General features: G+C 53.1%; 2 pseudogenes; both read left to right on the top strand.

Moving 5' to 3' along the window:
• The first annotated feature begins 380 nt into the window (after positions 1-380).
• LOC146858360 (28S ribosomal RNA) lies at positions 381-2,550 on the top strand (annotated as a pseudogene).
• Positions 2,551-2,553: 3 nt separating this feature from the next.
• Positions 2,554-5,939, top strand: LOC146858361 (28S ribosomal RNA; annotated as a pseudogene).
• The last annotated feature ends 8,197 nt before the right edge of the window (positions 5,940-14,136 follow it).

Below are 14,136 nucleotides of genomic sequence, written 5' to 3' on the forward strand. Positions count from 1 at the left end.
ATCAAACCACCCGATCGCCTGTTCCAGGGTCCCTCATCGGTTCCTGTCACAGAGGTATGCTGCCTCACCTCCACGCCTTTGACGGGGATGGGGGGCCGGCGACCAGTCCGTCCCGGGCCCGCCTTGGGATGCCTGGCTGTGTGCCACGCATGGCTGTCTGTGGTGTCCTACTGGCTGCCCGCACACACGTGCCTCGGGCACCGACCTCCGCGGCCGGCTTCCCGGGAAGGACAAACCCCTTGCAGATCAGATCTGGGAAAATAGGGCGCACTCTGCTGGGACGCCAAGCCCCTGGTCTCACGGGGGCCTGGCCTTCCCTGGCGGCTCCCCCCAGCGCTTCGCTTTTTTTTCCGACTACGACCTCAGATCAGACGTGGTGACCTGCTGAATTTAAGCATATTACTGAGCTGTGGAAAAGAAACTAACCAGGATTCCCCCAGTAACGGCAAGTGAAGAGGGAAAAGCCCAGCGCCGAATCCCCGCACAGCGGCGGGCGCGAGAAATGTGGCGTACAGAAGACCGACTCCCCAGTGTCGCTCAGGGGGCCCAAGTCCTTCTGATCAAGGCTTACCCCGTGGACGGTGTTAGGCCAGGATCAGGTCTTCTCGGAGTCGGGTTCCTTGGGAATGCAGCCCAAAGCGGGTGGTAAACTCCATCTAAGGATAAAGATGGATGCGAGGCCGATAGCCAACAAGTACCGTAAGGGAAAGCTAATAAGAACATTGAAGAGAGAGTTCAAGAGGGTGTGAAACCGTCGAGAGGTAAATGGGTGGGGTCCGTGCAGTCCGCCCGGAGGATTCAACACGGCGGGAAGGTCGGTGGCCCGGGAGTTCTGGATCCCCTCCACGGGACCAGCTACCCTGCCCCTGCAGGGCGCATTTCCTCCGTGGCAGTGTACTGCTACCAGCTCCGGGTCGGCTGGGAAGGCTTTGGGGTGGCAGGTGGTCCTCCGCTCTGGCGGAGGATGTTACAGCCCCCCTGACAGCAGCTTTGCCATGTCCACGGGGCCGAGGGAGATTCGACCACCTCCGTGCCCTCCCCCGGGCACCTGCTCCTGGCCACCCCTCTGGGCGTCTGGGGCAGGGAAGGGGGGACGGGCCTCCCCGGCACGACTGTCGACTGGGGCGGACTGTGCTCAGTGCACCCCAACTGCGTTGTGCTGCCGGGCGGGGAGGCCCACGCTGGGCACCAGGGGTCTGCGGCGATGTCAGTTAACAACCCGACCCACCTTGAAACACAGACCAAGGAGTCTAACACGTGCGCGAGTCGGAGGGCCGAGCGAAACCCTGTGCTGCACTGAAAGGTGCAGGCCGGCGCGCGCTGGCTGAGGTGGGATCCCGCCGTGCTTCCAGCGGCAGGCACACCACTGGCCCATCTTGACCGCTCCGTCGGGGAGGTGGAGCATGAGCATGCGTGATAGGACCCAAAAGATGGTGAACTATTCCTGGGCAGGATGAAGCCAGAGGAAACTCTGGTGGAGGTCCGTAGCGGTCCTGACGTGCAAATCGGTCATCTGACCTGGGTATAGAGGCAAAAGACTAATCGAACTATCTGGTAGCTGGTTCCCTCCGAAGTTTCCCTCAGGATAGCTGGAACTCAGAGCCTCCCGTTTTATCTGGTAAGGCGAATGATTAGAGGTCTTGGGACAAAAACGATCTCGACCTATTCTCAAAGTTTAAATAGGTAAGAAGCCCTGCTCGCTGGCGTGGAGCCGGGCATGGAATGTGAATGCCTAGTGGGCCACTTTTGGTAAGCAGAACTGGCGCTGCGGGATGAACCAAATGCTGTGTTAAGGAGCCCGATGCCGGCGCTCATCAGACCCCAGAAAAGGTGTTGGTTGATATAGACAGCAGGACGGTGGCAATGGAAGTTGGAATCCGCTAAGTGAGCGCGTAACAACTCACCTGCCGAATCAACTTGTCTTGAAAATGGATGGCGCTGGCGTATCAGGCCCATACCCGGCCGTCGCTGGCGCTGAGAGCCGCGGGGGCTAAGCTGCGACGAGTAGGAGGGCCACTGTGGTGCGCAGGGAAGCCCGGGGCGAGGGCCCGGGTGGAGCTGCCGCAGGTGCATATCTTGGTGGTAGTAGCAAATATTCAAACGTGAACTTTGAAGGCCGAAGTGGAGAAGGGTTCTATGTGAACAGCAGTTGAACATGGGTCAGTCGGTCCTAAGAGATGGGCGAGTGTTGTTTGGAAGGTACAGGTGATGGTCTTCGTTGCCCTCGTCCGATCAAAAGGGAGTTGAGTTCAGATCCCCGAACCCGGAGTGGCAGATACGGGTACCCTTGCAGCGTCCAGTGCGGTAACGCAAACGATCCCGGAAAAGCCGGCGGGAGCCCCAGGGAGAGTTCTCTTTCCTTTGTGAAGAGCAATGCGCCCTGGAATGGGTTTTCCCCGAGAGAGGGGCCTGAACCTTGGAAAGCATTGCGGTTATGGCGGGGTCCAGTGAGCTCTCGCTTATCCTTGAAATACGAAGGAGATGGTGTAAATCTTGCGCCGGCCCGTGCCCATATCCGCAGCAGGTCTCCAAGGTGAACAGCCTCTGGCATGTTGGAACAATGTAGGTAAGGGAAGTTGGCAAGTCAGATCTGTAACTTCGGGATAAGGATTGGCTCTAAGGGCTGGGTCGGTGGGCAGGCGAAGCAGGGCAGTGCGCGCGCCGCAGCTGGACGAGGCGCCTGCCTCCGGGGTGGCAGCGACTCTGATTGTGAGCCAGGCCCTTCCTGTCGATCGCCCCAGCTGCAGTGGTCGCCTCTCCCTGTGCCCCATCCCCGGGGGCACAGGCCGGCATTCTGCCTTGGCCGGCGCCTAGCAGCTGGCTTAGAACTGGTGCGGACCAGGAAAATCCGACTGTTTAATTAAAACAAAGCATCGCGAAGGCCTGAGTCGGGTGTTAACGCGATGTGATTTCTGCCCAGTGCTCTGAATGTAAAAGTGAAGAAATTCAATGAAGCGTGGGTAAACGGCGGGAGTAACCATGACTCTCTCAAGGTAAAGATGTTGTTCTGGCTGATCTAGGTCTGCAAATGTCATTCTCATTCAAGAAAAATGTTTGCATGACTACTTTAATGGACACTCTTAAAATGTGCCAAGTATTCATGGACAATTGAATATCAAGCTTATACTGAGATGTACACTTTCTTGCAGCACGCATGTCACCCTTATAAAGCATATTGTTTTAAACTGTTGATCCATCAATAGTTAAATGTGGTTGTACAGTTACATAATAGTTTATTGTTGACACAAGATTTAGTATAGATGTGAATTTTATAGATGTGAATTTTTTTTTATTTTATAGTTGTGCATTTTCTAGTTAGATGTGCAATTTATAGATGTATATTTTTATAGATGTGTGCTTATAACAATTTAGATGTACAAATGTGTACATCATAATTATTTAAATGTCTTGAATGATGAATAGGTCTCAAATAATTACATGCACATCCGTCATGCACTGGGCTCCGTCTTCCCGGACGTTGCATCCATCCCGGAGTATTCCCCCCTGGAGGATAGAGTGCTGGATGGACACGTTCCGGACAGCACAATCTCACTGATCTACAAAAAACTGATCAATGACCGCTCGGGGTTGCTGACTGCCCTTCGTGAGGCTTGGGTTGCCGATGGACTGGAGCTGGACGACGAGGACTGGACCTCTGCGGTGGCCTCCCCGAAAGAGGTGGCCATACCGGCCCGCCTTCGCTTCGTCCAGCTCAAGATACTCCACAGAGTCTACATGACGGGGCCAAGGCTCCTGCGTATGGGCTATGCTGTGGACGGGTTGTGTAAGCGTGGGTGTGGCGCTTTGGGGACCTTTCTGCATATATTGTGGGAATGCCCGGAGGTGGAGCGATTCTGGCGTGGTGTGCATGAGGTCCTGCGTGTGGTTACGCATGTGGTGCTGCTACCCGAAGCGAGGAGATGCCTGTTGAATGTGTGGGAACCTACCGACTACTCGGCGCCGCAGACGTGGTGGGTGACTCTGGGATATATGGTGGCCAAGCGCGATATTGCTCAACTGTGGGGATCCCAGAGGTCCCCGACTGTCTCGGCCTGGAAGGAACATATGGATTGGTGCATGTTTCGGGAAAAGGTGGTGTATGTGGCGAGAGGTAAGCCTGGGACATGGGTGAAAGTATGGGGCCCCTGGAACGCCTACCGCGGGGGAATCTGTGCTCCGCCGTTATTGCCCGATCCGTCGCCTGCCCCGTCCCCTTAGCCGACCCATCTTCCTTGTTCCGGGCATTGAGTTTACCCAGCCCTAGTCCTGATCTCTTCCCCTTCTTGATACTCCTATGGACTGGTAGGGTCCCCCTCTCAGGGGAGCACATGCTGCTATTTCTGATTGTGGATTGCCTTGTGGGTTTGTTTTTATGGTTGTTCTTTCAGTTTAAAATGAAACCTGTACAGTGGGGTCCGGATGGTGTGGCTATCAACGCTGCTAACTCCTGTGCATCTTCCTCAGCCGCAACACACGCTTTACAATGTGTATCATATGCTCCTTATGTCTGCTAGCGGCCGGCCGGAAGGTTGTAGGCCCATCTTTGTATATTTTTTGAGTTTTGTAATAAACGGTTTCAAAAAAAAAAAAATAATAATTACATGCACATAATCACCACATACCACGCATTGATTATTGATGTCCTGCTAATCATACTTTAATTTTTCAGGACTATTCGTAGACAATTTTAAATTGTTGGAATAGTACTGAAAGGTGTACTATCTCTAGCCTATACGTGATCACAGTTCCATTGAGAACAGCGTTCAGTGAGGCTGTATTCTGGAGCAAAAGAATGTTGTATTGTTCGAAGCAAAACCAATTTGACGCTGATGGGCAGCTTAATAACCCAAAATGAGCCACCGCTAGTTGGTACAGAAATAGCCAAATGCCTCGTCATCTAATTAGTGACGCACATGAATGGATGAACGAGATTCCTATTGTCCCTACCTACTATCTAGCGAAACCACAGCCAAGGGAACGGGGTAGGCAGAATCAACAGGGAAATAAGTCCTGTTGAGCTTGACTCTAGTCTGGCACTGTGAAGAGACATGAGAAGTGTTGGATAAGTGGAAGGCCCTCGGGCCGCCGGTGAAATACCACTACTCTTATCGTTTTTTCACTTACCCAATGAGGTGGGGAGTTTGACTGGGGCTGTACACCTGTCAAATGATAACGCAGATGTCCTAAGGCGAGCTCAGGGAGGACAGAAACCTCCCGCGGAGCAGAAGGGCAAAAGCTCGCTTGATCTCGATTTTCAGTATAAATACAGACCGTGAAAGCGGGACCTCACGATCCTTCTGACTTTTTGGGTTTCAAACAGGAGGTGTCAGAAAAGTTACCACAGGGATAACTGGCTTGTGGCGGCCAAGCGTTCATAGTGACATCGCTTTTTTATCCTTCGATGTCGGTTCTTCCTATCAGTGTGAAGCCGAATTCACCAAGCGTTGGATTGTTCACCCACTAATAGGAAATGTGAGTTGGGTTTAGACTGTCATGCGACAGGTTAGTTTTACCCCATTGATAATGTGTTGTTGCGATTGTAATCCTGCTCAGTACGAGAGGAACCGCAGGTTCAGACATTTGGTGTATGTGCTTGGCTGAGGAGCCAATGGGGCGGAGCTACCATCTGTGGGATTATGACTGAACGCCTCTAAGTCAGAATCCCCCCTAAACCATAATTATACTGCAGTACCGTGAAGCCTCGGTTGGCCTAGGATAGTCTGCCTCTTTCGCTGGGCTGGTGCATAGAGCTGCTTGCTTGGGGACCGGAGCGTGGATGGAAGGGGGCCGCCTCCATCGCCCTTAGTGCACCGCATGTTCATGGGGCACCCGGTGCTAAAACATTCGTAGACTATATGATTCTGGGTCAGGATTTCGTAAGAAGCAGAGCAGCTACCTCGCTATCGATCTATTGAAAGTCATCCTCTGAGCCAAGTTTTTGTCTTTCCGTGCGTGTGTGCCCGCGGACGCACTCCTCCACCACACCCTGGGGTGGGTCCCTCTGACGCCGGGCCAGTGGGAGGGATGTGAAGGGGCGAAACAGGCCTGCGGGAGGCCGCCTCCACCACTGGCCCTCTGGCATGGAGACCTCCCCCTCCTGTGCCAGCCCCACCAGGGTGCGGGGATGGGGGCCACCATCCCTTGTGAGTCAGCAGGGTGACCAGATGGCCTGGGCAAGCCGGGCCCCTCCTTCCCACTGCTCCCATGCAAGTCGAGCAGGGAGGCGAGCAGCCCGGGGAAGGATCCTCCCGAGCAGCGGCCTCAAAGCGCCTGGCCACCCTCGCCGTTGTCGGACTGCAAGGGCGACTGGGTCCGGCTGACTCAGGCCATCTGGGCGCTGGACATCCTGGGCGATCTGGTCGCCTGGCTGGTCGACCAGATGGCCCTGCGGGCTGGGCGACCAGGCAGCCCTGTGGGCTGAGTGACCAGATGGCCAGTATGCCGGCCATCCAGGCTGACTCCAACTTTTGTCCTTCCCCAGGGTTCTGTAAGCCCCATAGTCAAGGAAAATGGGCTCCTTGGGCAGGCCGGCGGGGAGAGGACATGGCCTGGACTTAACCCTCCTTGGTTCCTGCCTCCTGGGCTCCGGGAAGGTAGAAGGCACACCCGCCCAAGTCAGCACCCTGACGCCCAAGAATCCAGGTGTGGGGGGTGACAGTCAGTAGCCAGGGCAGGGCGGCTGCAGAGCGGGGAGGAATGCCTAGCTCCACGCTGTCTCCGGGGTGAGGAGCAGCAGGAGGAGGCCAGCCCTTTGTGAAAGGGGGGCCGAGCTGGAGTTGGAGCCTATGGAGAGCCTGGAGAAGCCCTGAACAGGGGATGCCTGGGCCCGGTCTGGGATGGCAGCAACTTGCTAATGTCCCATGCCAATCCAGGGGGGTCCACCGGGTCCCGGAGAGGCTCTCCCCAGCCTGGCTAGGGTTCGAAAGCTGGGACCGGGCCCGGGGCTTGAGCTCTGGCTGGTGTGCCCCAGGGTGCGGGAGCCCCCTGTCCTGCAAGCTAGCCAAGGGTCCGGGGGCTGGGTAAGGGCATCTCATTGGGGCCCGGGAAGGTTCTGCCCGGCCTGGCTAGGGTTCGGAAGCTGGGACCAGGTCCGGGGCTTGAGCTCTGTCCGGCGTGCCCCGGGGTTCGGGAGCCCCTTGTCCTGCAAGCCAGCCGAGGGTCCAGGTGCTGAGGACGGAGGTCCATCGGGCCCGGGGAGACTCTCCCCAGCCTGGCTAGGATTCAGAAACTGGGACCGGCCCTGGGGCTTGAGCACTGTCTGGCGGGCCCTGGGGTGCGGGGTGCGGGAGCCCACCCCATCCTGCAAGCCAGCCAAGAGTCGGGCGCTGGGGACAGGGGTCCATCGGGGACCGGGGAGGCCCTCCCCGGCCTTGCTAGGGTTCGAAAGCTGGGACCGGGGCTTGAGCTCTGTCCGGCGGGCCCCGGGGTACGGGAGCCTCCCATTCTGCAAACCAGCCGAGGGTCCGGGCACTGGGTACAGGGGGTCCATCTGGGCCCGGGGAGGCTCTCACCAGCCTGGTTAGGATTCGGAAGCTGGGACCGGGCCCGGGGCTTGAGCTCTGTCCGGCAGGCCCCGGGGTGCGGGAACCTCCCCGTCCTGCAAGCCAGCCGAGGGTCTGGGCGCTGGGGACGGGGGTCTATCGGGGCCTGGGGAGGCTCTTCCCGGCCTAGCTAGGGTTCAGAAGCTGCGACCTTGCCCGGGGCTTGAGCTCCGTCTGGCGGGCCCCAGGGTGCGGGAGCCCTCCACCCTGCAAGCCATCCGATGGTCCGGGTGCTGGGGACGGGGGTCCTTTGGGGCCCAGGAAGGCTGTCCCCAACCTGGCTAGGGTTCAAAAGCTGGGATCGGGCCCTGGGCTTGAGCTCTGTCCGGCGGGCCCTGGGGTGCGGGTGCCCCCCGTCCTGCAAGCCTGCCGAGGGTCCGGGCGCCGGGGACAGGGGGTCCATCGGGCGCGGGAGGCTCTCCCCAGCCTGGCTAGAGTTCGGAAGCTGGGACCGGGCCCGGGGCTCGAGCTCCGTCCGGCGGGCCCCGGGGTGCAGGAGCCCTCTGCCCTGCAATCCATCCGATGGTCCGGGTGCTGGGGATGGGGGTCCTTTGGGACCCGGGAGGCTCTCCCCGGCCTGGCTAGTGTTCAAAAGCTGGGACCGGACCCAGGGCTTGAGCCCGGGTGCCCCCCGTCCTGAAAGCCAGCCGAGGGTCCGGGTGCTGGGGACAGGGGGTCCATCAGGCCCAGGGAGGCTCTCCCCAGCCTGGCTAGGGTTCGGATGCTGGGACCGGGACTTCTGCTCCGTATGGCGAGCCCCGGGGTGCGAGAGCCCCTCGTCCTGCATGCCAGCTGAGGGTCATAGCGCTGGGGACGGCGGTCCATCGGGGCCCGGGGAGGCTCCCCCCGGCCTGGCTAAGGTTCAGAAGCTGGGACCGGGCCCAGGGCTTGAGCTCTGTCCGGCGGGCCCCGGGGAGCCTCCCATTCTGCCAGCCAGCCGAGGGTCCGGGCACTGGGAACAGGGGGTCCATCGGGGCCAGGGCAGGCTCACCCGATCTGGCGGGGTTCAGAAGCAGGGACCGGGCCAGGGGGCGAGGGGGTGGCTGGCTAACTCCGCTCTGCTGGCGGAGAAGAGTTCTCTGCCCACCCCTACCTGTAACCAGTGTGAGCCGTGGACGGCCAGTATCTGTAAAGACTCACAAGTCAGGTACTGTCTGGCACAGCAAGAATCAGCAATTTAACGTAAGAAATTCCTGTTTTCAATGTTTTATTGTATTCTAGTTTCTATTTATTATTGCTTTCCTAGCTTCTGAAAATCAGTGGTTTTGAGTGTTTAAACATTTCAGCCATGCAAAAAATTAGCAAAGATGTTATCTGTGTTTACAAACCACAATTTACAAAACTTCACTGATAACATTCAAATTGAAGCAGGATCATCTCTAATATTAAGTGTTCCCTCTTGTTTACTGTACTACAATTAAATATCAACCTACATAATGGAAAACTAATAGTAAACAGAATACAACAGAAATACTTGCCAGTAATCACGCAGTGCCCCGTGACCCAAAGAAAAGGCATCACATTTCCCTTCTACCATAACTCTCTTATCTGCAGACATTGAAGTTGATGACAAACCAGCTGGATTCAGAATCATCTACACCTCACTGTGATGTAAAGGCACGGTGAAAACTATTGAACCTGAAGACATGGTTGCAATGAATCCCAGCCTCCTCATGTCTCCAAATTGTCTTCTCACTTTGGAACATATTAATTTGCCCCCTGTTTTTTGCAATCATAGAAAATACCTAGTATCTGACTAAATGCATAGCTTTTAAGTTTTCCAGGGCCATGTGGGAGTAGCTCATCCAGTCCTGTTTTTGCATTCGGGGATTTGTAGTTCCTATTTTTAAATGATAAAATAAGGACTACAAGTACTAGAATGCAAAGAAAAAATGTGGACCTACGAAACTTAACAGCTCTGCTAAACGTTGGCAGTGTGTGATAAGAAAGCTGGATTCAAAGGTAACATGCATTGAATTTTACCCTAGGGGAGACAGTCCTCTCTAAAATGTGGCATGGTGCGAAAATGAAATGTCTTCAACTAAACAGTCCCTTGTTGCTGTCTTGGTTCTCCTACTTGACCAGATTCTTTGATCTTGCCTAAGGTATAATCTCTCTATGCCTAGCTTACAGGTAACGTATCACCTGGACTTTCACATTCTCTGAGTAGCAAAGCAGTATTTTTATGCTTAGTAGCATAAATAAAAGTATTTTGTGAAGAAGATCTTTTTGCTGGCCACTACATCCCGCTTCCATCATATAAACAGATGTTGCTCTTCACAGGCACCTCTTGATAGTATGCAGACATGCTCAGGGTACATTCCACAGGGTGGCTGGAAACTTTCTTATATCTCATAGCCTCAAAGGCATAAACGAGTGCCTCTAGTGGCAGTTGGTAACATTTGAAAGTGGTGAGGCATAAAAGTTCGGGATGAGTGCCCTGTGGCGATCTGGTCCTCCCCTGTGAAAAGTTTGAAAAAAGAGTGGGCAAATGGTGCATTTTCAAGCAAATATGAGAAAGCAAGAAGGTTAACAAAACAATTGTGAATGTGCAGTATTGACACCAATCAGGAGATTTTATATGATAATGACATAGGTAGCTGCGTATTCAGTATAACCACAGAACTTCATAATAGACTTTGAAATAACAATGCTGCGTACCTCACAGATTTCTTTATTTATTGATATACCTTTACAAATTAAATCTAATGAGGAAATATAAGTTATTGTGATTTATTGGACTGGACATAATTAGACAGCAAGGAGTAAGCATTAAAAGACAGTAGGCACCCTACAAATTGCTCTGAGTCTCCTTCAGGGGATTAAGAAATATGATCACATCACCTCCATCCTGATGATGGAACTCCATTAGCTCCCCTTGCTGGTCCACTACATCATAGCTCCCCTTGCTGGTCCACTACATCATCAAAACCAGCTGCATCATTTACAATCATTACAAATGATGCAGCTGTTGTTTATTAAGTAGTAGTCCAACAAAGCCATCATGACCTGCTACAGATCTAGAGAATTTTAATACCATTATTAGGTAGTTTCACTTAATGACTTGACTAAATACCAGTGGCGGCTGGCATCTGTGGGGAGTGGTTGGGCGGGCAAATGTGTGGTGGGTAAAAATAAAAAATAAAAAACACTTACCTGCGACATGTCTGACTTCAACCCTTTCCTCCTACAGCGTTAGTCCTTTAGAAGTGCCTTAACCAATCCTGTCGCTGCTCTCATGCTGTGAGAGCCGTGCCCTGATTGGTGAGAGTGACCTCACTCACTGCTCCCAAGGACACTGGAGCCCTGCACTTACTCTAACCCAGCTGTGTTAAGACAGCTGGGTTAGAGGTTTCAAAATGTGCATATCTGGCTGGCCGTAGCAAGACGACCGGCCTCAAAGACATGTCCACTTTGAAAAGTGCAGAGGCAGCCCACCCTCCTCCCAGCTGCTGTCACACAGCAGCGGCCGCCTCTGTCCGGATGTGATCGTCAGGACGGGGTTATATTGAAAAATAAAAGGGTAATAAACCAACTTTATTACTACTTTATTTTTCAATTCTGGGGCATGGTGGGGCATGTTAACCAGCGGGGCGACACTCCTCCGCTCACACGGAGGAGCCACCTCTGCTATACACTTCGCATTCTGGCAACCAAAGGTTAATTTGAAAGAGATGCACAGCATCAGGGTCAGACTGGCGAACACGAAACAAATAATCTCCAGCATGTGAGCAGGGGCACCAGAACCAAAGCTGACTCGTGATAGCTAAACGCTGGCCCACATGACATTTACAAATCGGGCCGAATTTGAACTTGTAAAGACACGGTGATGGTGTATAGCTATAATTTTACAAAGTATGGTATGGTAGACTGCGTGCATTTGTGTTTTTGCTGTAGTCATTGTTTGCGATAATATCAGGGAAAACAACAGTAAACACCAACCCACCAGAAAACAAAACAGGCCAACATGCAGCCAGCATAAACGGCCCACACAGTGCCTTGTTGGATCCCGCCCATTGGGCACTGCCACCCAGCAGCAGGCCCAGTCTCCCCCATAAATCAAATTCACACACACGTTGTACACTCTGAGCAGTAGCTGTGGGGCTGGGGGCCCATTGACGCTATGCACGTGGCCCTGCCCTTAAATGTTGTCGCTTCCGGTCTGAGCAGCATTCTGATGATCATGTCATCAAGTGAAAGCTCTTAAGTTCGGAGGGCATCTGTGGGGTGAGCGAGCAATTTAAAACATGGACGCCTTGGTGCACAGTAAGATAAGTAACACAAATTAGCAGTGAGTGACTCACAGTCACCAGCATCGTTGCAGAGGAGACTGAACACTCGTCGTGACTTGCTGCCTCGGGGCATGCATGGAGGAAGATGTGAGTTGACCACCAGCTCGGCCCTTCAGTCTTACCCCCATATCTGCTGAGCCAATCTAGAGGCTGCTCCCTTGCTGAGTAAACAGCAAGGATTGGCCTGGTCATGCACTGCCAGCACTGCTTAGGAGACTTGGTGGCTGTGGCTGTAAACCCGCGGGCTCCTTACATTGCACAGCTTGGTGAAGATTCAAGTGCGTATGTCGGGCTGGTCAAAGCAAGGCACACGTCCAACCCGACATGCGCACTTCACCCCAAGGCCCAGCTGAACCACCTGTGAGAATCATGATTCAAGCTCCACCCCCCTCATCCACTCGCATAAGACAAACCCTTAGAACTCTGAGGGCCATGCTGCCGATGCACAACTGAAATGAAATGGAATCAAAACATGTATTAGGCCACCCAGGGGCTACAAAAAAACAAGGGGGGGGGGGGGTCAACACCCCTGCATCCCAATAAAGAAACCGCCCCTGGACCATGCCTCCACGCTTGAGGGGCTACCTCATTCACTTCTGCAGCGTGTCAAAGGCATTCCCAGAGCAGCTGTTGACTACAGCTCTCTGCATAGAGCATCATCTCTTCCTTGTGAAGCATGAGCAAAAAATGTGCAACATTGTATTGTTGCTGGCATTTTAAGTCACCCCCATCTTCCTCCCGCAAGCGGAACGGCGCCTCAAAGTCTCTGGATGTCCCTGACTATTAAGTAGAAAGAAGAATACAGCACCAGCGGGAGAGGAAAAGGAAAAGTAGGGCAGGGAAGGAGGACAGAGGAGAGGAAGCAGAAATTACAGAGGTACAGGTGAGAAGTACAGAAAGAGAGAGAGAGTAAGATGACAAAGGGACGGCTTAGAGAGCGAGAGAGATTGAAACATGTGTAAGAAAGTTGAATAATGGCAGTTGAGAAAGATAGATAAAGGATAGGACAGTTGCAAGAGACAGAAGGGTAAAGTAGTGATAAAGAGAGATAGGAAAGAGACAACTTAGAGTAAGCAACAGAGAGAGAACAGACCGGTGTGTGTGAGAGCAAAAGACAAGTCAAAGTCAGCTGCCGAAGATAAAAGGAGAGAGCAGTGAGGGAAAGGTAATAAACACAAAGACAGAAGCGAATGAGACAGCAGAGAGATATAGGTGGGGTCACGTTGGTGAGATAGAGAGGGTGATAAAGAGACAGTCATGCGAGAAAGAACCCGCAGAGAAAGGTGTGAGACGAATAGAGATAGTTCAGAGACAGCTGGGATGGACAGAAAGGGAGAGACAGTCATTTGAAACAGTAGTGTAGGAAGGGGGTGCAGTGGGTGCGGGCCGCCCTGGGTGTCATCACTGAGGGGGGTGACAAAATGGCAATAATATGTGTTTTAAACACATATTTTTGACAATTTGTCAAGCCGGGGGTGAAAGAAATGTTCCGCACCGGGTATCCCCTGACCGTGCTAGGCCACTGATTTGAAGGCAAGAGGGTGTGTGAGTAGGAGACAGGTGAAGACAGCAACAGGATATAGAAGGGGACACCTATGAGAGATAGGTGCCAAAGATACAGAAAATGGTGAAAGACAGCTTAGTGAGACGCAGAGAGAAGGGGGGGGCAAGAGAGAAAGAGAGAGAGAGAGAGAGGGGTGAGCGAGATAGGTTGATGAAGAGACAGGTATGTTAGGACAGTTAAATGGAGAGGAAGCAGGTGTTTAAGGGAGATAAAAATATGTGAAAGCAGAAAGAGAGAGGGGCAGACAGATAAGAGCGATAAAGAAAGGAACAGACAGCTGAGAAGCCTGACATCTGAGAAAGAGACAGTAGTGAGAGAGTGTAGAGAGACAAGTGAGGGGTGAGAAAGAGCCCTTAAGGTTAGAAAGTGATTTGAGAACTAAAAGAAAGACAGGTAAGAAAGAGGTGAGGGTTGCCAACATATTGGATGAATTGTGTTGGTGAACGTTTATGTGGAACTGGAAGGAAAGTAATTCAATGTAAATCATGTACAATGGTTTAATAAGGACCTTGGTAATCAAGGACCATTGTACAGACTTACTACAATTTTAATTTTGGGGAGCTTCAATATGCACTTGTTGCTGTTGCAGGGATTCTGCCCAAAAACAGAACTATGTGCAGGATTATAGGACCTTGGCGTATAGGGACTGAGTCATCCTACCAACATCAAGGCTCCTGAGGCTTGAGCCGGGAGCGAGTTCGAGAAGCCATTTGGTACTTTGTTTTTAATATTCCTACTT

Source organism: Triturus cristatus, chromosome 3_2 (genome assembly GCF_964204655.1).
Source record: "Triturus cristatus chromosome 3_2, aTriCri1.1, whole genome shotgun sequence".
Lineage (NCBI taxonomy): Eukaryota > Metazoa > Chordata > Amphibia > Caudata > Salamandridae > Triturus > Triturus cristatus.